This window comes from Pongo abelii, chromosome 10 (assembly GCF_028885655.2).
Source record: "Pongo abelii isolate AG06213 chromosome 10, NHGRI_mPonAbe1-v2.0_pri, whole genome shotgun sequence".
NCBI lineage: Eukaryota > Metazoa > Chordata > Mammalia > Primates > Hominidae > Pongo > Pongo abelii.
Genome location: NC_071995.2, coordinates 107,169,756 through 107,194,939, shown reverse-complemented (window position 1 = coordinate 107,194,939; position 25,184 = coordinate 107,169,756). Strand labels below are relative to the sequence as shown.

At 45.2% G+C, this 25,184-nt stretch overlaps 1 long non-coding RNA gene across 4 annotated transcripts in view; it reads left to right on the top strand.

Annotated features, from left to right (window-relative positions):
* LOC103892127 (uncharacterized) overlaps positions 1–25,184 on the top strand; it is an 82,426-nt gene that overhangs the window by 40,802 nt on the left and 16,440 nt on the right. For 2 of the 4 annotated variants that reach the window (XR_008512131.2, XR_008512130.2), the window contains exons 3-5: positions 1,265–1,449; positions 20,614–20,694; positions 22,910–23,072. This is a non-coding gene — a long non-coding RNA (uncharacterized LOC103892127). Of the gene's footprint in view, positions 1–459; positions 903–1,264; positions 1,450–20,613; positions 20,695–22,909; positions 23,073–25,184 lie in introns of those variants that run through there. The other 2 variants (XR_008512132.2, XR_010135824.1) reach the window with 2 other exon arrangements.

Genomic DNA, 25,184 nt, shown 5'->3' with positions numbered 1-25,184 from the left:
CCAGGAAGCAGAGGTTGCACTGAGCCGAGATGCCATTGCCCAGGCACTCCAGCCTGGGCAACAAGAGCAAAACTCCGCCTCAAAAAAACAAAGACCAAAAAACAGAATTCATTGGAGAGCCACTGAGAGTTCTGTGTGGTGTTATGACACCATGCACACCCAGCATGTTTCACAGGGGGCTATAATTGCCTATTTAGTTATCCACTTCTCTGGTCAGGCTGTGAGCTTGGGGAGCAGGGGCCGGGTGGGTCTTGCTCATTTCTGTCTTCCCAGCCATGCTTGGCACATAGTAGGTCCTTTATAACTATTTAATGGATGGATGAAAGAATACTTGGATTTGGAGTGAAGCTCTGTGTTTTTCCCTGCTCTGTGACTGTGCATAAATTTGGAGCAGAGAAGCTTTTTTGTTTTACGCTGCTCTGTGACTGCGGATAAACCCCTCTCCTCTCTGGGCCTCAGTTTCCTTGCTTCTGGAACAAGCAGGTTGAACTTGATGATCTCTTAGATCCCTTCCAGTTCAACATTCTCTCCGTATGCAGGGGATGGGAGAGGGTTGCACTTACTGCCTTCTTATTATAGGGCAGGGTCATGTGACTAGTCCTATCCAGTGAGTTGCGAGTGGAAATAATAGATATCAAACCTCCGGGCTGGAGTGTTGCATTGCTGATGCAAGATGCTCTAGAACTCTTTCCCTCTGTCATGGGCCATGGCAACCACCAATGTTGCAGGTGGTGGCTGAATCTTGCAAGCAGGGACTTGGAGCAGATGTCCCAGCTGAATGGAGCATAAACAAGAAGTAAACCCTGGTTGTTATAAGTCACTGACTTTTGGGGATTATTTGTTATTGCAGCATAATGTTGCCTATCCTACCTGGTGCAGTTACTCTGGGTGGTGTGTGAAAGGTGGGTATTAAGGGCAAGAATGGAAGCAAGGAGAGCTTGGAGGAGGTTATTTCATTCCTGTGGGTGAGAGACAGAGTAATTGCCTGATGCCATTACTCTGGGTGCTTGGGCAAGGGTAGTAGTGGTGGAGGTGGTGAGAAATAAATGGATTCAATTACATTTTGGAGCTAAAGAGGCCATCACTTGGTAATGAATATAAGGAATAAGAGAAAGAAAAATCTACGCTAAGGGTCCCTGTCACTCACCACTTGAAGAGCTTTCAGATCACGAGTTGGGCTGAAAGCTCCTCATACAATCTGATATTAGATAATAAATTCTGCTTGTCTTTGCTCAAGAAATGGGTCTCTACTTTCATTTTTCAGGGCTAAAGAAGTTCCTGCAAGAGAAGAGTGGGGCCTGGGTCTGCCTTTCCCATTGCCAAGATGCCTTCTGCTGGCAACATCATCCATTATGACTGATCATGGCAAATGCCGGTCAGCTGGCCTCACAGCAGGTGTTAGGAAAATAGTCTTTGGCTTGATTATATTATCTGACTTTCCCCAAGGAGGTAAGAAAATAGACCTATATTCCTCTGGCTTTGTGCTTCAAGCTCTCTCGCCTGCCTTGTGTATGTCATAGCTCAATCAGAAGATGGCTTTTTAGAATAGCTACTGCGAAAATGGGTTAGCCAGGGAAAATCTTATTAGAAGGAGAATTGTGTCAGGAGAGAAGAAAGAGAAATGCAGTTTAGCGTTGTATGTTCTCATTAAAATAATCGTGCATCTTTGAAAGGAAACAGCATCATTTAGATGGGACAAAGGGGTGGTAAACCTGGCAATTATCCTGGGGGCCAGGGGGCAAAGATCATATGGCAAAGGTCAGGTCACCTTTGGGTTTGTGGTTTGCTACTTTCACTGGCTGCCTTTCTCTTTAGAGCTGAGAAGCTGGGTGAAGTTGTCCATTCCAGGGGACTGTGTCTTAGCATTTTGTCCCCAGTGTGCTGACTTGTGCTGTCCAATGTGGTAGCCACTAGCCACATGGGGCTATTTACATTCAAATTAATTATAATTAAATAAAATGAAAAATTCAGTCTCAGTTGCACCAGCTGCATTTTAAGTCCTCAGTAGCCCCATGTGGCTAGTGGCTGTCACAATGAACAGTATAGATACATAATATTTCCATCATCACAGTAAGTTCTGTAGGACAAGCTGGTGTAGACTATAGGGTGGGGGGACTTAAAATGGAAGACATTCAAACAAGAAAAGTGGGGAGAATCATTATCAGCTCTAGTTTAAGGAGCCCATGTACTTCTCACCTCTGTCTCTCGCTAACTGGCATACCTGGGCCTTAGAACCCAGATCTTATTTAATCCTAGAGCCACCCCCTCCTCCCTTAATTCTCCCTCCCTGGGATTCTGCAATGTGGAATCCCAGAGGCTACTGTGGAGTGGCTCGTTTTGCTAAATATGTATTTACCCAACAACCTCTACAATCATCACTGGAGGGATGCTTTCCCAGCCGCATAGGCAGCATTAATTCCAGGCGATGCCAACCTGCTTAGGTCAACCAGATGAGGTAAGTGTGGAGGGATGGGGAGGACACTCAGGGGACCTGCTGGAGTGGCAAGAGAGTGAGGCCAGAGATACCTGGGGGTGGGGAAAACTGGCTCTGCCACTTAGCAGCTCATTGGCCCCCACATTGTCTCTTCTTGCCCTGATAATCCCTCTCTGAAGCTAGGAAGTTCCTTTAAAATACAAATCAGGGCCAGGCATGATGGCTCACACCTGTAATCTCAGCACTTTGGGAAGCCGAGGCAGGTAGATCGCTTGAATTCAGGAGTTCGAGACCAGCTTGGCCAACATAGTGAAATCCTGACTCTACTAGAAATACAAAAATTAGCTGGACGTGGTACCACACCTCTGCAATTAATCCCAGCTACTCAGGTGGCTGAGGAAGGAGAATCACTTGAACCTGGGAGGTGGAGGTTGCAGCGAGCCGAGATCACACCACTGCACTCCAGCCTGGGTGACAGAGCAAGACTTCATCTCAAAAGAAACCAACCCCCAAAAACCCAAATCAGATCATGTCATTTCCATGCACAAATCATGACCATGATTTCCCATTGATTTAGAATAAAATCCAAATTCTACCAAGACCTATAAAGGCTGACAGACTGGGTTCATCCTCTGCTCCCCAATATTATCTTTCCCCAAAACCTTGTGTTTGTACGTTCATGGCTCTCATCCTGCCAGGAACGATTTCCTTGTTTGTTTTCCTGGTTCTTGCCCATAGCGCATCCTGGATTTAAAATTCCTGCTTATTTTATTCCTCACTAGGAGAAGGACACACTTATTTTATTCCTCACTATATGCCCAGTGTCTGGCACAGTCCCCAGAGACACAGTCTGTACTTGTAGAATAAAAGAAGTAATGACCTTGTGCATGATGCTTGACTTCTTGGAACCTCAGTTTTCTCATCTATGAAATGGGAATATATTAGGATGATTTTGTAAGATTATTATAAGGTAGAAACAGAGTTATAAAAAGTGCATTGTGCATAATAGACATTCAAATTAGCAGTTACTATGATCATTATTGTAAAGTTGCAAGTTCAATACAGATCAATTTTTTTTCCTCCGAAGCCATTTCAAAATAAGTTGTCAAATCGATGCCCTGTCACCCCTGAATACAGTAGAGTCTATTTCCTTAAAATAAGGACATGCTCTTAGTGATCATGGTAAAACTATTAGGTCAGGACATGAACCCTGCAACATTACTCCCATCTAATCCTCAGACCCCAATCACGGGTTCCTATTTGTGCCAATAACGTCCTTTGCAGTGAAAGGATCCAGTTCAGCATCTACTGTTATGTTTAGCTGTCCTGTCTCTTGGATCTCCTCCAGTCTGGAGCATTCCTGAGTCTCTCTTGGACTCTCATGACGCTTTTGGAGGGGACAGCCAGCATTTTGTGGAATGTCACTCTGTGTGGGTGTGTCTGATGCTCCCTGGGGAATAGATTCAGGTCAGGCATCTTGGGCAGGAATAGCATGTGAAAGATGTGGCGTCCTTCTCATGGAACCCTGTTGGATGGCATGTGATTACTGCTGGCATTCACTCTGGTCACTTCATTGGGGGGCCCTCCCCACAGGGGACTTCTCTCCACTCTAAAATTACTCTGTCTTCACAGTATTTTTTGTGGGGAGGGTCTTTGAAATTATGTAAATATCCTATTCACTATCAAACATTTACTTTATTCATTCATTTATTAATATCAGTATGAACTCATTCCATGCTAGTTTTTTGAGTGGGCTGTAATTAATTACTATTCTCATTTATTTTGATGCTCAAATCACCTCATTTTTGGCTGGTGAGAGCCACTTCAAGCTGGCATCTGTGTCCCTTCAGGTGACCCCTATGATACTTTGAATGTTTTCTTGCTTTCTGGCACAAGATGTTCCAGTTATCTTGTTTTTTCCCAGAGCCAGCCCCGGAATCAGCCATTTCTCTAAAATGCCTTGATTCAATTTAGTGGAGAATATCTGGAAACAAAGATATTGGTGTAAAGTGTGTTTATAGCTATTAGGGCAGCACTGCTTCCAGGTCCTCTTAGTGTGCAAATCTAGGGAGTACATGTATGTGTGCACACATGTATGTGTATGTGGATATACACATGTACGTGTATGTGGATATACACATGTACAAACATGTTTACATCCATATTTATTAGATTTTTTATCTATATTGGAAACCAGAAAGTCACGTTGATACACCTCTGACTCCAATCCATCACCATAGAGCTCATTCTGGTTTCCACATTTGTGACTCCTTTCTCTGACAGTGAGAAATCCATTTATACTCAGTGGTCAATGTAACGATTCTCCTGTTTCAGCTGCCACCCCTGCCATGCATGGACACCCTTGTCACCCTACCTGTGCACTCTCATCCCATCTTGGCTGCACCCAGCATGGGCTCTGATGACTGTTATTATTGTTATTGTTGTTGTTATTTTCATCCTTGGTGGGTTGGTGGGGCAGTGGAGTGGATGGGGTGCTTATGTCATTTAGGTCACCTGCCCTTATTTGGCCAAAGGGACAAGGCCTGGAGGCTAGCAGGTGCATTTTTTTTAATATTCATAGAATTCTTCTATGCAGTCCCTCTAAGAGGTCAAAGCAATTTAAAAAATCCTTGATAATTACCCAACATTCCAAAATTGATGGCTGATTCCAAGTGCTGTGTGTTTTATTCTTTCACCTCCTCCACAGAAATCAAAGGGAGGAAAAGTAAGTAGCAGCTGAAATGATCCCCCACTCACTTTCTATAAAGAGGAAAATTAGCTGCTCTAATAATCATGAATATTAATGTATAGCCAATTTGACTCAATTAAAATGATGATCTATAATTTTGCCTCGGAGCTTTATGGAGACCATTTCAATGACTACTGAGTAGAAGTTGGATGCTTTTTAAAGTTCATGGGTTTGGCTTAACTCTCCCATCCCCATCACTAGCTTCCATGTAGGATGGACCCCAATTCCTTCCTTGGTCAAATTTCTCAGCTTTTAGAGAATGCATTCTTTCTATTTTTGGGGTCCAGGATCTATCATTGCCACGGTGAGTTTATGAGATCTTGCACAGCTCACATTCATTCCCGTCTTCTTGAACACTGCTCCTCGTACCTCTCTGATCCACAGGGTCCCTGGGATGTGTACTCACTGGACACATGTGTCCAGTGAGGTCCCATTTTCCCTATTCATAGCAAATTAGCTAAAGGGGAAACACCTCCCCATGTAGAGTCTTTATCCTGGGAATTTGGGATTGGGACTAAGAAGGATTAATGCCAGAGGGATCCTTCCCTTCCCTTCCCTTCCCTTCCCTTCCCTTCCCTCCCCTCCCCTTCCCTCCCGTCCCCTCCCCTCCCCTCCCCTCCCCTCCCCTCCCCTCCCCAGCACAGTCCCCACCTTTTATACTTTGTCTTCTGTAGAAGTTGAGGATATGGTGTAGCTACTGACTTCATTTTTTCTCCTGCTCCTGGCTCAACCTTTAACTTTTCAGGGAGCTCTCCATGGTCCTGAAGTTAGTTCTGGGGCTCTGCAAAAGAATTTCCTTATTGGCATCTTTTGGGTGGTTCCTTTTCAAAGGGAGATCACATAGAATGCAAGGTCTCCACCTCCTACCTTGAAGTTCTCCCAGCCTTTCCTTTTCTTGATGGAAAAAGAATACCCATTTCTTGTTTCCACGCCAAGTTGCTAGTGCACCAGTTTCCATGACAACAGAGAGCGGGGAGTTAAAGGCCAGCCTCTCATTTATAGCAGAATTAAAAGCTACCCTCTTGGAGAGTGAATAATGATCTCAGGAGGGTCCTGGAAATTGAAAAGCATTGGTTTTTTATTTCTCCATCCACATAGTATGAGGCGCTGAGGGAGAAAATATGGGGGTGGCGGGGGAGTTTCTGTAAGGGCTTTTCATGGGGAGAAGGGTATGCAGTAATGATGTTGGCAATAGCAATGATAACACCTCGCAGGGTCTCCACATTTTCAAATCTGTGGCAGCCACTTTAGACCCTCAATGTAGCCTGTGGATTTGATACAGGAAGAAACTTGGACTTCAAGTGAAGAAGTGATATGTGTGCCCGTTTCATGCTGTCTTTTTAGTGCCTGGAGCATCTCACTGCTTGACTGGGACTTTCCCAGCAGTACCTAAGCAGTGACTCTCCTCCTTATGAAAAGGTACTGGTCTCCTGTCCCATTCCTTCCCATCCCTGATAACAATGGCACCCCTGAGAAGCCTGTCTTACCTAGAGAGCAATAGTGAATTGAAAGATTACTCTCTCAGGCCAAGTTTACTGGTGACTCCAATGGCTAAAGAGCTGACACTTTGTGTAGTTAGAGTTTGGTTATGGGTGCTTTCCCCCATTCTGCTTACACAAAGGGCTCCTTTTTTCATTGACTTTGGGGCACTAGTTTTATGCTCTATATGTCCTCAGGACACTCCTAGGAGGCAGGTACTATTATTATCCACATTTTACAGTTGAAGATATGACTCAGAGAGGCCATGTAACTTGTCAGAGTTCACACTGCTAGGAATGCCAGAGCTGTGATTGGAACCCAAGTCACCTGACACTTCAGTAGACATGAGTATCAAGTCCAACAAGAGCCAGAATAAGTCCCCCAAGGTACTCAGCTTGCTTGAAGTCCAAGGACACTTCTGAGACTTAGTTAGGGTTAATTTCAAAGTTGTTTCCTTAATTGGGAGGGTTTGGATTGTAGAAAGGCTCATGGGGAGAAGGGCTTTGGGTTGGGTTCATTTAGGAACAGTTGCCCAGCACAGGGTGAAATACAGCTGGCTGGGCAATAAATATGGAAGCTTCACAGTCACAGAAAAAATCCCTCAGTTTCATGCTTTTCCATTCTGGGAGGGCCTGGTAGCATCTTTAGACTTATCTCCTCATATACTAGAGGGCTGGGTGGCAATGTCAGTTTGCAATTTTATGTTTCAGAGACCCAGAGGTGTGATCTGGGTAAATAATTAGGGTCATGCTATCATAAGAGGTTAGGATTATCGAGTCTCAGAGCTAAGTAGGATCTTAGAAATAGCCAAGTCCAATGTATCCCAAGGTTTTATTGTGTTTACCACCAGGGATACATGAGATGATTTAGATGTTGTATTAGTTAGGATAAGCTTATGAATGCAGTAACAAGCAAACCCAGAAGTCTCTGTGATTTTAGACAATCAAGCTTTGTTTCTCTGACATAAATTGTGATGGGAGTCAGTCAACCCTCTATGGTGGTGGTCCCCCATGCAATTACTCAGGGACTCAGGCTACTTTGATTTTTGTGATGCTGCCACCCCACATGTAGCTTCTAGGTCATGAAGGCACAGAAGAGAGCTGGTAGGCTGCACATGTTGCCCAAAACATGAGCACAGATGCAGAGGTTAAAAATCTTTGCTCTATGATTGACTTGTTTAGCTTTCATTTTTGATTGGGTTGTAAAATATAAACATTTGTGAGATTTAGAAGATTAAGATCATTTTGATAGTATTATTTATAGACTCTAAATATGTGTCTATCACATGTCTGTGCAGGGGAATAAGTACTACATAAAATAGCTTAAATAGTTTGCATCAGTGAAAAAAAAAGTCTTTGCTCTAAATAAGAACTGACTTGGCTGGGTGCAGTGGGCGGTGGCTCACGCCTGTAATCCTCGTGCTTCGGGAGGCCAAGGCAGATGGATCACTTGAGGTCAGGAGTTCGAGACCAGCCTGGCCAACATGGTGAAATCCCGACTCTACTAAAAGTACAAAAATTAGCCGGGTGTGGTGGCACATGCCTGTAATCCCAGCTACTTGGGAGGCTGAGGCAGGAGAATCACTTGAACCTGGGAGGCAGAGGTTGCAGTGAGCTGAGATTGCACCACTGCACTCCAGCCTGGGCAACAGAGTAAGACTCCATCTAAAAAAAAAAAAAATCAAAAAACAAAAGGAATTGACTTGCAAGAAGGAAAGAGGAGAGAATTTACCAGCTAGGGGCTTGAAACCACCCACTTCATTTGGTAGTATATCGTAATTACAGACTTTTACTTCCCCTGAGTAGAATCGAAGACCACCTCCAAGATTTGATTTTTTTGTCAGCAGGGGAGAAGGTGCCTTGACATTCAGAGGCAGGGAAGAAGAGGCATCACTCTGTCCATTGGGGGGGGGGGGGGAGTGGATCTTGTAGTAAACTCCCAAAAGGCGACTTGAAAGGGAAACTGATCTCATCCATCTGAAAGATGTAGCCAAAGGCAGAAACACAAATGCGTATACAAAGACACACAGATACACTGAGGCAGACACACAAAGACATTCCAATGTGCACACACACACATATCCAAGCACACACAGGCTCACCCACAAAGATACAGCAACACTCACTTCCTCTGTGTGTGTGATTCATCTCCCCAAGGCTAGGAGGAGATGCTGAAAGGACCCGGGGTCCCATGGGGACCATGAACGAGGCCTGTAGTGTATAAATCTGGGGTCAGCAGCAGAATGGGCTCAACCACCCCCATTTCTTTCTCTCTGGTGCCCTATAAATATCTCCTGGTTCCTGCCCCACCTCCCGGCAGCAATCCTTACTGCCATCTCTCCCAGCTTGTTAGATTTAGGTGCTGGAGTGATTTGTTTCTTTTCTCCAAATCAGCAGAAGCTGCCTGACAGGGGCAAATTCACCATTCAGGGAGCCTGCAGAATCAATATTGCTTTCTCCTTCACTGAGAGGGAAAGTGGGATTTTTAGGGAATCAGCCATGGTTGGTTTGACTTGATCCATTTGGCCTCGCAGAGCAAGAGAAAGGGATTTCTGACACAGGGTAGGACTGACCCCACTCCTCAGTTCAGTGTGGACTGCTGAGCCTCTGCTGTAGCTACCCTTGCACCCAGGGCCTTGGGTCCTGGGGCCAAGAAAATTAAGGCAGAAACCAGTTGGTAGACTTCTTGGAGACTTCACTCATCCTATGGCATCCTTGGTGCCAGGAGGTCTCCAGTGTCATGGTCAAGAGCATCAGCTCTGCACTCAGCCTGTCTGGGTCTAAATCTCAGCTCAGCTGGTAAGAGGCTCTATGACCTTGAGCTCATTACAGAATTTATCTGAGCCTCAGTTTCCCCATTTTTCAAATGGGGATGATAATGGTAGTTCCCTCATGGGACTATCATGGATACACGGCATGTAAAATATTTTAGTACACGGTCACACCCTGGGAGACAGAGTTCCAGAAGTCGTGGCTGCAAGAGTCAGGTAAGAGACACAAACCTGACTCAAAGAGGAGCATTCATGAAGATGTCACAGTTGCAAAGAGAAAATGACTGCCAGGTCCCCACTCACCTTGTTAGAGGCCCTGGCTGTTCTGAATATGCCATAGCCAGACTCAGTGAGGGCCCACGCTGAGCTACAAACAACACTGGCTGTGGTGTGTTGATGGAGGAGTGAGACTAGCCTCAGGGACTGCTGACTGTTCCTTGGGTGTCTGGGGCCCGGGCATGGATGTTACCTTAAGGAGCACACACCGGTCTGCCTTTCTCCACACCACCCCATCCTCCTTGCCTTTCTTCTCAGAGACTCATTGAGCACATACTTTATTCCATGTGCTTGAACAAAATAAACCTGGCCTCTGCTCTGATGGTGTGTGCCTCATAGTCTGGGAAGATAGACAATCAACAAATAAGCAGAAAGGTGAGCAAGATGATTCCTGATGGTGGTAAGGCCTCTCCAAAGAGGCGACATCTGAGTTGAGAGGGAAGGAGAAGAAGGAGCTGGCTGTGCAGACACCAGGAGCCCATTTCCACAGCGAGTGGGAATGGCAATTGCAAAGGCTGTGGAAAGCAGGAGAGAGCTGGGAGTTTTGGTGTTTTTGTTGTTGCTGTTTTGGGACAGGGTCTTACTCTGTCACCCAAACTGGAGTGCAGTGGCACAGTCAGCTCACTGGAACCTTGAACTCCTGAGCTCAGGTGATCCTCCCACCTCAGCCTTCTGAGTAGCTGGGCCACAGATGCATGCAACCACACCTGGCTCATTAAAAAAATTTTTTTTTAGAGATGGGGTCTTGTTATGTTGCCCAGGCTGCTCTTGAACTCCTGGCCTCAAGCGATTCTCCTGCCTTGGCCTCCCAAAGTGCTGGGACCATAGCTGTGTCCAGCCCAGAGTCTTAAGTTTCACAGGGACAGAAAGAGGAACAGGGTAAGTGAAGGAGAGGGATTGCTCCAGGAGATGAGGTTGGAAGCGTGAAGAGATCGTGTCCTGCTTCATCGACCAGGGTGAGAAATGGAGGTTTTATTTTAAGTGCAGCCAGAAGTCATTTGCTAGAGGCTCCAAGCTGGGGAGAAAGACACGATCCAGTTTATATTTTAAGAGGAAGGCTCCAGCTGCTACATGCAAAGACCTGTGGAGGGGCAAGATGGGAGCTGGGAAGGCAGAGAGGAGGTGGCTGCAGGAACCCTGGTGCCTTGGACAGAGGTGACCGGAGTAGAAAGGAAAAACTGAATTCTCAATAGAGTTTGAAGGAAGAGCCAACAGGACTTGCTGACAGATTGAATTGGACTGGGTTAAGGGTGACAGATTTGAACTTGTCTGTCTCAATTTAGGCCTGATTCTATTTTCATATTAACCTTCTTGTGATGATTAATAGGATCGCTCCTTGGGATTCTGGAGGGCAGGTGGAACGGATTGCAATGGAGACTCACTCCTTCCTCGACTCACAATAAAGGGATGTCAGAGAGCTGGGTTGTAGCCCCTTCTCTGCTACCAACTTGATGAGTGGTGTCAGCTAAATCACACCCCTCCCCCTGCCACCCCCCATCCTGGCTCCAGTGTCCTCACTGTGAAATGTGCATGGTCTTGGTGTCTTTGCAGAGGGAAGGGCTGAAGAGAGCTGGACTTAATGCACCATAAATGTTCAGGGAGTAGAAAGCAGTGACAAAGAAGTGCATGTGGTAGGGTTGTATTGGGAAGGGTCTCTTTGCTGCCTAATCATTCCCCTCCCCTCTCTCTCCTCCTTTCCCCTCCCCTTCCTTCCTCTGTCTTTCCCTTCCCTTCCTCTCCTCCCCTCCCCTCCCCTTTCCTTCCCTCCCCTTCCTTCCCCTCCTCTGCTCTCCCCCGCCTTTCTTCCCCCACCTTGGTTCTGAGGACCCTTCTCTCCTTCGCCAGATGGTGCCGACACAGAGCCAAGGATGAAAGCACGCAGATGCATTCTGCCCACTCCCGATCCCTGGTCTCTGAGAAGTGATGAGACTGGGGCTGGGGAAAAAGGAGATTGATCTGGAAGACCATTCTGAGCCGGGAAGGATGGTGTGGAGGCCTTTGGGAAGAGGGAGGGGAATGGGGAGGGCTTCCATCGTGAGCACAGAGGAGAAGGGCCAGGGACTGAGCAGTGAGCTGCCCTGGAGGGCACCTGGCTTCTGACCCATCATTTGTGAACAAACCACCATCCAACCATCCTGCCAACTCTCCAACCCATGAAGAGAAGGGGAGGGGCTTGGACACCTTATAGAGAGAGGGAGAGAAGGGGTAATCTTGTTCCCTAACCAGTGGGGAACTGATCAGGGCCACTGGAAATTTTCCCATGAGCTGGGGCAGAAAGGGACCCTCTGTCACTGTTAGATATCTATACCCAGCTGTCCCACCTGGGGAGTGAGTCTTTTCTTTAGACATCCATGAAAGTACAGTGATGTCCAAGGATGTTTAATGAGTCTCCCCAAATAGGATGTTAGGAGACATCCTATCAGTCTGAGACTTGTTGAATAAATTACATTATAGCCATACTGGTGGAATATCACACAGCTATGAAAAAGGACAAGCTCAATCTCTGTGTCACCCTGAAGGGAGATTCTTAATACACAATGAAGTGAAAAAGATGAGTTGTAGAATCATGTGTATAGTTTCTCTCTCTCTCTCTCTCATATATTTTATATATATTATATATATATATATATATATTTTTTTTTTTGGTAAGTAAAAAAAGACATAGAGGGCCAGGTGTGGTGGCTCATGCCTATAGTCCTAGCACTTTGGGAGGCTGAGGTGGGCAGATCACTTGAGCCCAGGAGTTTGAGATCAGCTTGGGCACCATGATAAAACCCTGTTTCTACAAAAAATACAAAAATTAGCCAGTCTCATAATCAAGTCTCAAAATAAATAAATAAATAGATGAACATTTTTTTAAAAAGGCACAGAGAAGGGAACTCTACAACAATCTATTAACATTGCTAACTACAAGGGGTTGGAGTTAGAATGGAGTGGGGGAGATTATTGATTTTTTACTTTGTTGTTTAGCACATTGCAATGCATGTGTTACTTCCATAATTAAGAAAATCTAATACACATTTTCATAAAAATTCAAGGTGTCCTCAGATATGTTGAAGCCCAAAAGAATCTTATACCTGAACCCCCCAGTCCCTAGCCCCTGGTAAGTATTTGCAAAAAATGTTGGATGAATGATGAAATGAGGAAGAATGAAATGTTTAGCTCAATATCTCATTTTTTGGATGGTTTGTAAAGCTTTCAATAAAACAGGAGCCTTGAGGCAGTTGGTCATTAATGAATAACTCATCATCAAAGGTCTGGATTGAATATTAAAGCAGTCCCAGCAGTCAACCGTGCCCCTTGTTAAACATGGTCCCTGCTGCAGCTAGTCTAGGTCCAGGCTCATATTCTAGCTGACAGCTTGGAGAGGAGTGATCGTCATATTTCCTCACGTAACCATCCTCATTTTTAGGGTTGACAGTTCTGCTGCTGCAATGACAAGGAGGTGGGTGGGTGAGTCCTTTGGGTGTTGCTGGGATGTTGAGTCCTGGGGTTGTGACTGTGGAGAGTGATGTCACCCTTGATAATTTCTTAGACTCAGGCAGAGCGGCTCACTATGATAAAAACCTCTTATAAGTAGGTTTTTCTTTCTTTTTAGTAAACAGGTTGCTCATCACTCTTCGACAGCTCTGACCTTGGCTGCAGAGCGGGTGCTGGGTGTTGGGAGAGGGACATGCATGGAGGTCCTTCTTATCCCATGTCTCATCTGATTTTTCTTCAGTCTCCTCCTCCTCACTTTCAGAGCAGAGAGTCCTCATGCGCCACTGGGACTCCCCATGCCCTTCCGTGTCTGTCCGTGGCTTGCTGAGCCAGGCAGATTCCTTGCTCTCCAAAGTGACAGTTCATTTTCGGATTCCCTGTTCACGTTTCCATTTTGCAAGTGACAGAGACCAGTGTGTTATTCCTCTTAAGTAGTGTAGCAGGAGCCTCTGGGAATGAAACGTTTAGCCAAATGACTGACTCTAACGGAGAATTTTCAGGTATTTTGGTAGACCAAGGGATAGAATAATTTAGGGCTAGGTCGAAGTTCCTATTGCTAAATGACATTCCCCACCCTCCACTCCCCCGACTTTTTTTTTTTGGAGACAGAGTCTCACTCTGTCACCCAGCCTGGAGTGCAGTGGTATGATCAGAGCTTACTGTAGGCTTGATCTCCCGGGCTCAGGTCATCCTCCCACCTCAGCCTCCCAGGTAGCTGGGACCACAGATGTGCACCATCATGCCCGGCTATTTTTTTTTTTTTTTTGGTATTTTTTTGTAGAGACAGGATCTCACCATGTTGCCCAGGCTGGTCTTGAACTTCTGGGCTCAAGCGATCTCCCCAGTTTGGCCCCCCAAAGTGCTGGGATTAAAGGTGTGAGCCACCATGCCCGACCCATTTTCCCCCTTTTTATAAAAGTGATATGTGTTCAATTCATACCACTTGCAAAACGCAGAAAGACACAGAGAATCGAACAACACATTCCTCCATAATCCCTTTAGTCAAGATGACTCATCGCAACAGATACACACACAGTGTAAATATATATTTACAAAAAATATACTTTGTATATTCTTCTGTAGCCAGTTCTTTTCACTTAGCAATATCTTGTGAGTATAGTCCCGTAACTATAAATATTCATCTATACCGTGAGTTTTTTTCCAGTTGGAAAAATTTCAAACAACGCAAAACATAAAAAACAATTAAGATCTCTATTATCGTAATCCTCAGAGATAACCATTATCACTTTAAAAATATTCTCTTGCCTTTTTTTTCTATGCATGTTCACACTAGAATCTAATCCCTATGCAGATGCTTCTCGATTTACAATATGGATGTGACCCCATTGTGAGTCAAGGAATGTACTGAAAGCCTGTTGCTTTCTCACCATCATAAAATGAAAAAATCAAAGCATCATAAGTTGGGGACTGTCTGTAGTGTCCTGACTTGCTTTACCTACCCTTGTGTCCTCAGCACCTTGAAGAAGGTCTGGCATGTAGCAAATGCTTGGTAAATATTGTTAAATGAATGCAAAATTATAAATGCATATTTAGTAGGGTTCCTGGAGTAGAATCTGCTTCTACATTTTTCCCCCAAAGCTTGTAAAACCCTCATTTAAAATGTTACGTGTATTTTCTGCTTTCTGGGAAGGGGACTGGAGTTTACCTTTGGGCAGGACCATCCCTTGATTCTGGGTGTGAGCACTTGGTGAGAAGAAAATAAGCAAAATAACTATCCACGGTTCTTGGGGATGCCCTGAAAACTCAAATACTGAAGCTGCAGATGGAGCAGTTAAGTATTCTAAAGGGAACCTAAAGCAAACTGTGTGTGTTGGTAGAACATGCCCCTGCAGGGTTGGAGCAAAATCTGTTTCTAAACTTAGAGTTTGGCTGCCCCAGGCCTGAACGCACTTGTTTGCTCTTGGGAGACAGGGTGTGCATTCTCATCCAAGCATTTGCTTGCTGGAGTTGAGGATTGAGGACCAGATGGTGGCAGAAGGGATATGCAAGCTTGCTCTTGCTCTCACCTGAGGCTGGAGAGAAGTGCCACGTCTGGTAAGGAGTACCCTGGTCTCCAAGTTTGGTCTCCCTCCCAGTAGTAGTGTACCAAATCCAATGAGCAGACTTGGACTTGCCTTCCTGGCCTACGTGGTTGTCTTGTTTGGACTACGGGGTGATGGTGGGATGTCCTTTGGAGGAGAGATGTTCCCTTGTTTCTCCAGGGGGTATTGTTGGTCTACTAGACAGGAAGGCTTATTCCCCACTTCTCTTGGTTCAGATGAGCTGGGTGGGAACTTGGAGGTGTGGCAATTTGCCCAGAACATCCTCCGTGCAGGGTGAGTGTTTACACAGGAAGTTCCAAGTAAAGCGCTTGGATGTTGAGTCTTAGCAACCACTCTTAGCAATAATTTTAAATTAATTTTCACGGTACTATATCTCTCCTCTTATTCTGTTGTCTGTAGTAGCACCTGACAGGCTGAGGATCTATCAACATTTTAAATGCAAATATCTTTACCCCAGAATTATCACTTCTAGGAATCTCATCTAAAGAAATACTAGTGTGATGGACAAAGAAGCATGTAGCAATGTTCTTTGCAACTTGTGTGCAATAGCATAAAACTGGAAATAAGCAAAGTACTGGACAAGTGGGGACTGTTAGATAAAGCTTGGCATATTTGCACTAGAGTGAGGCCGATCTGTGCACACTGACATGGAAGCTTCTCTGACACATATGGCTGAGAATAGAGAACAATCCTATTCATACAAGAAAAAAATCAGTGCCAAAATCTATGTATGTAAATGCACAGAAAAATTCTACAAGTGTGCCCACTTAATAAATGGAGCTACCTCTAGGGAGGGCAGTGGAATTATATGTATGGAGTATATATGAATGATAATGGTGGTAATTAAGATGTGAAATTTGTTGAGTGCCCACTCTGGGCCAGGCACTGTTGAGGGGCTTTACGTGAATTCACTTGCTCAATGCTAATAATGACCCTATGAGTTATGATTATAATCCCCATGTTACAGATGAGGAAATAAAGGCATGACTCCAGGGGGTGCTCTATACAAGGAATACAATAGGAATTGTGGCCCTAGAATTGTTCAGCGCAGTGGGACCGTAAAGACATGAGGCGAACGTGCCTGATTTAAGTAAAAGGTGGAGTCAGACCTTGAACTATTACGCTTGATTGCCTCTATTTTCCCCTCCTTTAAAGCCAGCTTTTACAGTGGGATTGTTTTTATGTATTATATGTGTGAAACAACTACATCCTGGTCTCACTTGGATATTTGTAACGGCTTGTATCCCCACGTGGGTGAATGTGAGCCATCCTGCCTCCTGGGCTGGGGGTGGGAGGCGCCCCAGCAGACCAGGGCAATGGCACAGCAGGATGTCAACGCCAGAAGAACCTGTGGGCACATTCCTGAGCTCAGGTAAAAGGATTCCTGTGGAAACCTCAGAAATAGCTGGGGCTAATTCCAAGCCATTAGGCTGCTGTGGGCTTGCACCTTAATAATTTAGGAGTGACAAGAACTTCTTCAAGGAGTAAAAGACTATTATATAATCACACACATCTCAGGCTAAGGCCTGGGACATGAGGGATTATATAATAATGCTCTATATGAAACAAAAATAGGATTATATTATGCATTGTGCATGTGAACTGATTTTGTATTCAATATGTCATAAATGCTTGGCAGCCTTTGAAAAAAAGATAAGGTAGGTACTAGCTGTCTCCTATGTGCATTGTTGGCCATCCTGCAGGTAGACTATAATTTGCTTTTCTAATCCCCTAGGGGGCACCGATGTTACTTTCTGAATCTAAACAATGGTGCAGGGACATCCTTGGCCTCCAGTGGGTTCAGTGTGTCTGACTTTCCCAAGGAGCTTGTAAACATGTAGATCCTGGGCTCACCCTGTGTAATAACTACTGCTTAATAACGAATTACCCCCAAACCTAGCAGCTTGAAACAATGACTATTCATTTGTCTCACAGAGGTTTTGAGAGTCAGGAATTAGGGAGTGTCCTAGCTGGTTGCTTCTGGCTTGAGGTCTCTCAGGAGTCAAGATGTGGTTCAGACTCAACTGGGGCTGGAGGATCCATTTCCAAGGCAGCTCTCTCACAAGATCTGTGCTGGCTGTTGGCAGAATCCAGCTCCTGGACATGCAGAATTCTCTATAGGGTTGCTTGAGTGTCCTCATGACATGGCGGCTGACTTTCCCCCACAAAGAGTGACCCAAGAGAAAGCAAGACAAAGCTTTTATGACTTAACCTCAGAGGGCGCTCTGTCACTTCTGCAATATGCCATTGCATTAGTTACAGAGGCCAGGCCTGTTCAAGGTGGGAGGAGACTATAACAAGGTGAGTGTGAATACCAGGGACACAGCGGGAGGCAGGAATCACTGGGAGTCATCTTAGGAGATTCTGATGTCACAGGTGTGAGTGGAATGCAGGGATCCCACCTTCCCCCCTACTTTTTTTTTTTTTTTTAACTTTTTCTTTTTTTAGAGATGATGTCTTGCTCTGTTGCCCAGGCTGGAGTGCAGTGGTGTGATTATCGCTCACTGCAGCCTTGAACTGAGGCTGGATGCCACAGCTTAGGAGATTCTGATTTTGCAGGTGTGAGTGGAATGCAGAGATCCTGCCCCACCCCCACCACTTGCCCAGCTAATGCCCCCCTAACTTTTTTTTTTTTTTTTTTTGAGATGGAGTCTTGCTCCATTGCCCAGGCTGTAGTGCAGTGGCGTGATCTCGGCTCATTGCAACCTCTGCTTCCTGGGTTCAAGTGATCCTCCTGCCTCAGCCTCCCGAGTGGCTGGGATTACAGGTGTGTGCCACCACGCCGGTTAATTTTTGTATTTTTAGTAGAGACAGGGTTTCACCATGTTGGCCAGGCTGGTCTTGAACTCCCGACCTCAGGTGATCTGTCTGCCTTGGCCTCCCAAAGTGCTGGGATTGGAGGTGTGAACCACAGCCTAATGCCCCTTGTTAACAAGTGCCCAGGGCAAACTGTTGTGGGCACTCTAAGCATATATTTCAGAAGATATCTGCATATCCATGATTGTTCACATCTCTGATTATTTTTTTTAGGGTAAACGTTCAGAAGTGGATTTTCTAGGTGAAGGGGACACCCTAGCATAATGCTATTGATATCTTCTATCACTCTGTTCTCTAGAGAGGGGACCTCAGGCTATACTCTGGATATGAAGCCTTGAAACGCCCTTCAATCACACTGAGTTGACTGTGGCAATCCTGTTTGCCTGTTTTTAGGATGTGGGTTGGACAGGAAGAGGTGACTAGAATGACAGGGCAGAATATATTTTGTGTTTCTTGCCTGACATCAGCAAAGCACTGAGGTTGGTGGCAGCGGTGAAGTTGTCAACCAGAAAAATGCATTAGCTCAGCACAGATTTACTAAATCAGTCTTCAGTTCCTCTTCAAGAGGGGCTGCAAATGGGCTCCTGAAATTTGCTTGCCCTGGGATGTGGGAGTGAGGGGACAGGAATGCCACTGGTATCTTTGGTTTGTCTATACAGTAGAAGACTTTGAACAATCCTGAAAAAAACTCATTGGCCTGTAAATGGACGTTTGCAGAAAAGACCCTGGGCAGACTTCACTTTGGAGTCACACAGACGGAGAGTTTGGGTCCCAGCTCCTCCTTGTTTAATTAGGAGAACTTGGGTGTTACTTGGTTCTCTGAACCTCGGTTTCTTAGTCTGTATAATGGAGGTAATTATTACAACGTGCGTATATAACTTCGAGATGAAAAAAGAGTAAAAAACCCAAATAATCACATTGGGGGTCATTTTGAAAATCAGATGATAGCTGGGGATCCTGCAGGGGCATCAGTTGTGTGTGGCCCTTCTTCTGGTATCATCTATCTGATGTATTGAGCTAGCTTTCTCAACCTCTGACTTAATGTGGTGTAGATTAGCCCCATTCCTGGCTCCCTGGGTAGGCAATTTTGTTATAGGAAAGGGGTCCCAATAGAGACCCCAAGAGAGGGTTCTTGGATCTCGCATAAGAAAGAATTCAGAGTGAGTCCATAGATTAAAGTGAAAGCAAGTTTATTAGGAAAGTAAAGGAATAAAAGAATGGCTGCTCTGTAGACAGAGCAGCCCTGAGGGCTGCTGATTGCCCATTTTTATGGTTGTTTCTTGATGATATGCTAAACAAGGGGTGGGTGATTATTGTCTCCCCTTTTTAGACCATATAGGGTAACTGCCTGTGGTTGCCATGGCATTTGTAAACTGCCATTTGGGGCTTTCACACTGGGAGTGTAGCAGTGAGGATGACCAGAGGTCACTCTCGTCGCCATCTTGGTTTCGGTGGGTTATAGCCGGCTTCTTTACTGCAACCTGGTTTATCAGCAATGTCTTTAAGAGCTGTATCTTGTGCCGACCTCCTATCACATCCTGTAACTAAGAATGCCTTAACCATCTGGGAATGCAGCCCAGTAGGTCTCAGCCTCATTTCACCCAGGTCCTATTTAAGATGGAGTTGCTCTGGTTCACACGCCTCTGACGATTTTAGCTTTGGCCAGTCAGAGGACTTATTGCATCCCAAGCCACAACAAGGTTCAGGGAAGGCACATGACTCCAGCCGATCCAATCAGAGTGAATTCCAGGACTCGTGAGAGATATCCTGATAAAGAGGCATTCTTTTTCTGCTGAGGGTCTGAGCTAGTGGGATGTAAGCCAGGAGCTGCTGTCATTTATTTTGTTATGCTGGGGGAAACACGTACTTGAGAGTGAAGCCAACAGAGACAAAAAAGAGAGAAGAACCAAATCTTGATTCTGTCTTTTGAGCACCTGGATCAAGCTGCACCTGAACTTTCAAGTTATACCAGCCAGTAAATCCCCCTTTAGGCTTAAATCAGTTTGGTTTGAGTTTCTGAAACTTTCAGTCTTGCATAGTAACAAATGAGGTAAAATTTGGGGCTATGTGAAAGCCCCAAATAGCAGCAAATTATCTGTGTTAAATTTCCATGCATTTGTTACCTTTGCTGGGGATGAGGCAAGGTTATATTTTCCTGGGTCACTCTCTCATCCCCTTGGGAAAAGGAACTATTTGTGTTCATTTTGAAAAGCCAGACATCTGGCCACTCCTAGAGACATAACATAAACTCTGTTTCTCAAAGCATGAGTGTGTCTCTAGAATGGAATATCTTCTCTGCTTACTGCTTACATTCTTCAGAAATTAACGTGTCTCTTTGTAATTCATGGAAAAAATACCCCAACAAAACCCTGAATGAATAGAATTTATAGTTTTGGCTTTTTCTTTCATCCTTTTCTCATTAGATCATTGGCTCTTGCTACTAGCTTATATTACAATTTGATATGATAGTTGATTTAGCACAAAATTTTATGTGACAGGATAATTCATTGCAACACCATTAATTTTGTATTTTGTTTTGTTACAGGAAAAGACTCAGAATGGATGGAAGTTGTTTATAAATTCTCCTCTACTGCATATTGTTAAGAAGGGGAAAGAGGAGTGCTGGGTAGGTGGACATGCAATGTCTGCTACAAGTGGTACTCAATAAGTGTTTCTTTTACTCTTTCCTATTCTGTCTTGTTAGAACATTGCAACATACTAGAAGAGCAGTTGTCTGCAGGCAGAAGAATTCTCCCAGGGTCCATCAAAACCTACTCCATAGCCAATGACCTAAATATGAAGCCTGTGGATTCACATCAGACAGAGGACTGGTAGATGAGAGCTTTCGGGGCTGCTGCAGGAGTGCATAGGCTCTGACTCCATTACCCATCACAGAATGTTACCATTCAAAGATCAGTGATGTACATCCTAGATAATACTGGCAGCCAGGAGCTGCAGAGCCCAGTTCCAAGAAGGCGCTCCGTAATCTCAGGGAACTTGAACCATTCTGTTTGCCCTTCAGCTTGCAGCCCTTGGCTTATGGCTCAAAAGATAGGGAGATGAGTGACTTTGAGGAGTGGGGAAGAGGCAGAAACAATGAGCGAGGAGGGAGATCCCTCAACACCAGTGGGGTAGGAGATCTGCAAATGCCTCAGTCCACTCTCTCATGGGATCCTGGGGAGGTGGCTGGACCCCAGCTGGTGGTCAGGATGGGGAGGTGTGGAATGGCTGGGGTACGCTGAAAGAAGCTGGACCCTGGGTACTGGGCCCCCCAGCCTCCACAAAGATTCCTGTGGCCAAACTTAACAGATTCTGCAGAGCTGGATTATAAACTCACCAGTAAGGTCATGGGGAACCGAAGGCCAGAGCTTATCTTTTGTTTTCTGGCCCCAAGTTAAACCTCTCAGATTCTAATGTGACCTTAGGGAGGTGGAAGGACCGCCTCAAAACAGGGAGATTGATTTCTTGCCAGCTCCGTAGGTTGGGGGCACAGAGTTGATTGAAAAATGAGCATGGCATTTATTACACATTTCATTTTGCAGGTGATGTTTTGTAAACATAACTATTATTTATTAGCTGTTTACTAGTGCCACACACTGTGCTGAATATTTTAACTTGCAGTATTGACTTTACCCTTCAAAGCAACCCCATGATAGTAGGTATTATTTGCTATGAGTAATTTACATTTTGCAGATGAGGAAACTTGAGTCAGAGAGATTAGGTTGCTTGCTGTAGCATATGTTGTTGATGCCCCTTCAAGCCCCACTCCTACACCATTGGGTTTTACCATTTCTGAGTCCACGGGCAGAACTTCCATCTCCTAGCATTGGCAGCACTTTGCCCAAGGGCTCTCTTTGGCCACCAGATCCCCCACACATAATAGGCCAGAAGTGCAAGGGGGTTAATGCCTCTGGCAGCATCCCTTAAATAATAACATATGGGAGTTGGAGTATTAATACCCCAGTTCCCTTGCTGCTTGGATGAGTTACCATTGAGGCAGTATTTAACATTGGTTCTCCAGCAGAATTCAGCTCCAGTGATAGCTTCCTCGATACACACCCTTTATTCCTTCCTCCTCTTCCCCACTCCCCTGTGGTGCTTCCTGAGGTCACTTTCTAAATCAACTATGTGCACTCGAACCCTTGTCTTAAAGTAAGTTTCTGAAGGATCTTGAATGAAGACACTTGCCCATGGTAAGTTGCAGAGCTGGGATCTAAATCCTGTTCTGCCTATCTCTAATGCCTGTGCACTTGGTCTCTGCACTAGAAGTTTCTTTTAAGCATGATATACCAGCATTTTGAGTGTCTGCAAGGACTCCATGATGTACAAGTTCTCTGCCACTTGGCAAGCTTGAAAGCAGTGATCTCAGATATATGCATATGAAGTGAGTGGGAACTACATGGACCTCTGATCTTATTTACAATGGAAGTGTCAGGGAGAGCAGCTTCCATAAGCCAATGTCAGGGTGGAATTCTTCTGCTCTTTGGTGGGAAAGAGGAGGGAGGAGTGTGCTGCTCTGAGGAGGGGTCTATGTGCTGATGCTGAGTCTAGTTAGCATGCTGCTTGAGTACATCTCCTCCAAGCTGGCCATCTCTCAGCTGGGCGATAAAGTAATTTAACTAGGGCTGTCTTCCAGGCTAGAGCTCCTGGAGATTGCTCCCCATTTATCATGGAGGAAAAATTGGGATCCACAGCCCCTGGCTTGCCAGCATCATCTAGGCTGCACCTCATTGATCTTTGATGGTGAAGTTCCATGATGGGTAATGGAGACAGAGCCCGTACGCTCCAGCAGCCACAAAATCTCTTCTCAAACCAGTTCTCTGCCTGATGTGATTCCACAGGCTGTGTGTTTACTCGTTGGCAATGGGGTAGAAGTTGATGGACCCTGGGAGGATTCTTCTGCCGATAGATGTCTGCTCTGCTGATATGTCATGATGTATCTCAACAGAGAAGGACTGGGAGGAGGGAAGAAAATGTGTTTTGAATACGACTGCAGTGGAAATGGTATGCTTGCCTACATGCAGGGATCCGCAACCTTTTTTCTGTAAAGGCCCCGATAGTAAACATTTTTGACTTTGCAGCCATATGGTCTCTGTTGCAACTATTTAATCCTGTCATTGTACCACAAAAGCAGCTATAGACAATGTATAGATGAATGACTGTGGCTATGTTCCAATGAAACTTTATTTACAATAGCAGGCTGGGTTTGGCAGGCCAGCTGACTCTGGCCTACAGCACCCACCCTCTCTTACCCTCTTTCCTTATATGACCTGATTTTCATATCATCCCTCTCTTGTATCCCTTGTGCTCCTGGGAGATTGACTCCATCCTCAGTTATCATGGGTGGATTGTGATTGGTTTAAGCCAATCAGCATTCCATTTCTGTGCCCCCAAACCCCCTCCCCTGGAAGAGTGATTGATTCAGAAGTGGACAGGTGATTGAAGTCAGCCAATCTGAGTGAATGTCAAGACTCTTCCTTGTGAGTAGGGAGAAAGGCAATTCATGTCCGTAGATTCCATAGGTTTCAAACATGAGACCTGGAGCTACTGCAGCTATTTTGTTCTCCCGAGGAAAGCCTGTTTGTGGATGAAGTCAGCCACAATGAGAAAGTAAGGATTATGAGAATTAGAAGTGAAGAGTGAGCCCTGAGACTTTCCAATTATAAATTGCTTTAAAAAAAATGCCAATTTGTGGCCAGGTGCGGTGGCTCACACCTGTAATCCCAGCACTTTGGGAGGCTGAGGTGGGCAAATCTTTTGAGGTCAGGAGTTCGTGACCAGCCTGGCCAACATGGTGAAACCCTGTCTCTACTAAAAATACAAAAATTAATCAGGCATCGTGGCATGTGCCTGTAATCCCAGCTACTCAGGAGGCTGAGGCAGGAGAATCACTTGAACCCCGGAGTTGGAGGTTGCAGTGAGCTGAAATCGTGCCACTGCACTCCAGCCTGGGTGACAGAGTGAGACTCTGTCTCAAAAAAATAATAATAATAAAAATAATTACAAAAATTAGCCAGGCGTGGTGATGTGCACCTGTAGTCCCAGCTACTCAGGAGGCTGAGGCAGGAGGATGGCTTGAACCTGGGAGGCAGAGGTTGCAGTGAGCTGAGATTGCGCCACTGCACTCCAGCCTGGGCGACAGAGAGACACTTCTCAAAAAATAAAATAAAAAAATAAAAATAGGCCAGGCACAGTGGTTCACGCCTGTAATTCCAGCACTTTGAGAGGCTGAGGTGGGCGGATCACAAGGTCAGGAGTTCGAGACCAGCCTGGCCAACATGGTGAAACCCCATCTCTACTAAAAATACACACGCACAAAATTAGCTGGTCGTGGTGGCGGGTGCCTGTAATCCCAGCTACTAGGGAGGCTGAGGCAGGAGAATTGGTTGAATGTGGGAGATGGAGGTTGCAGTGAGCCGAGATTGTGGCACTGCACTCCAGTCTGGGTGACAGTGCGAGACTCCATCACACACACACAAAATAAAGTAAAATAAAAATAAATGCCATTTTGAGATGAATTTTAAGTACTTAAGAATCTTAATAGGCTTTTTTTTTTGTAGCTAGACATTATGCTTCACAGATATCATCTAATTTAATAGTCATAACAACTCTATGTACAGGGCTTTCTAATCTCTATTTAGCAGATGCTGAGACTAAGACATAAAAAGATTAAGTGGCATGGTTTGAAGTCACACAGTGAGATGATCATGAGTGACCACCTGGAACCCCTCCTGCATTCTCATATTTCAGCATTGCTTCCTGCCCCTGACCGCAGTGATTGATGGCTCTTGGAAGAGGCATATGATGCAAGCTGAGCCCATCAGAATCCTCCTCTGGGATTTTTCTTTCTGGAGCTGGAGGAAAAGAGTTCTTTTTCTCTGCTTGTGCATCCCCCTTTCTAGAAATCTTTTTTTCCACCCAAATCTGCAAGATTGTAGAGGGAGCAGCCATTGTTATAGTATAACCCTGCCTTTGGTCACAGTTGATTGTTTTAAAGGAAAACACTTGACCCAAGAAAGACTAATTAGTCCTGTGTTGGTTTAAAAATATATCTGTCAGAGGCGTTTGAATCAGAGCGACTCCATTTTGAGTAAGGTCTGGAAAATGAGACTGGGA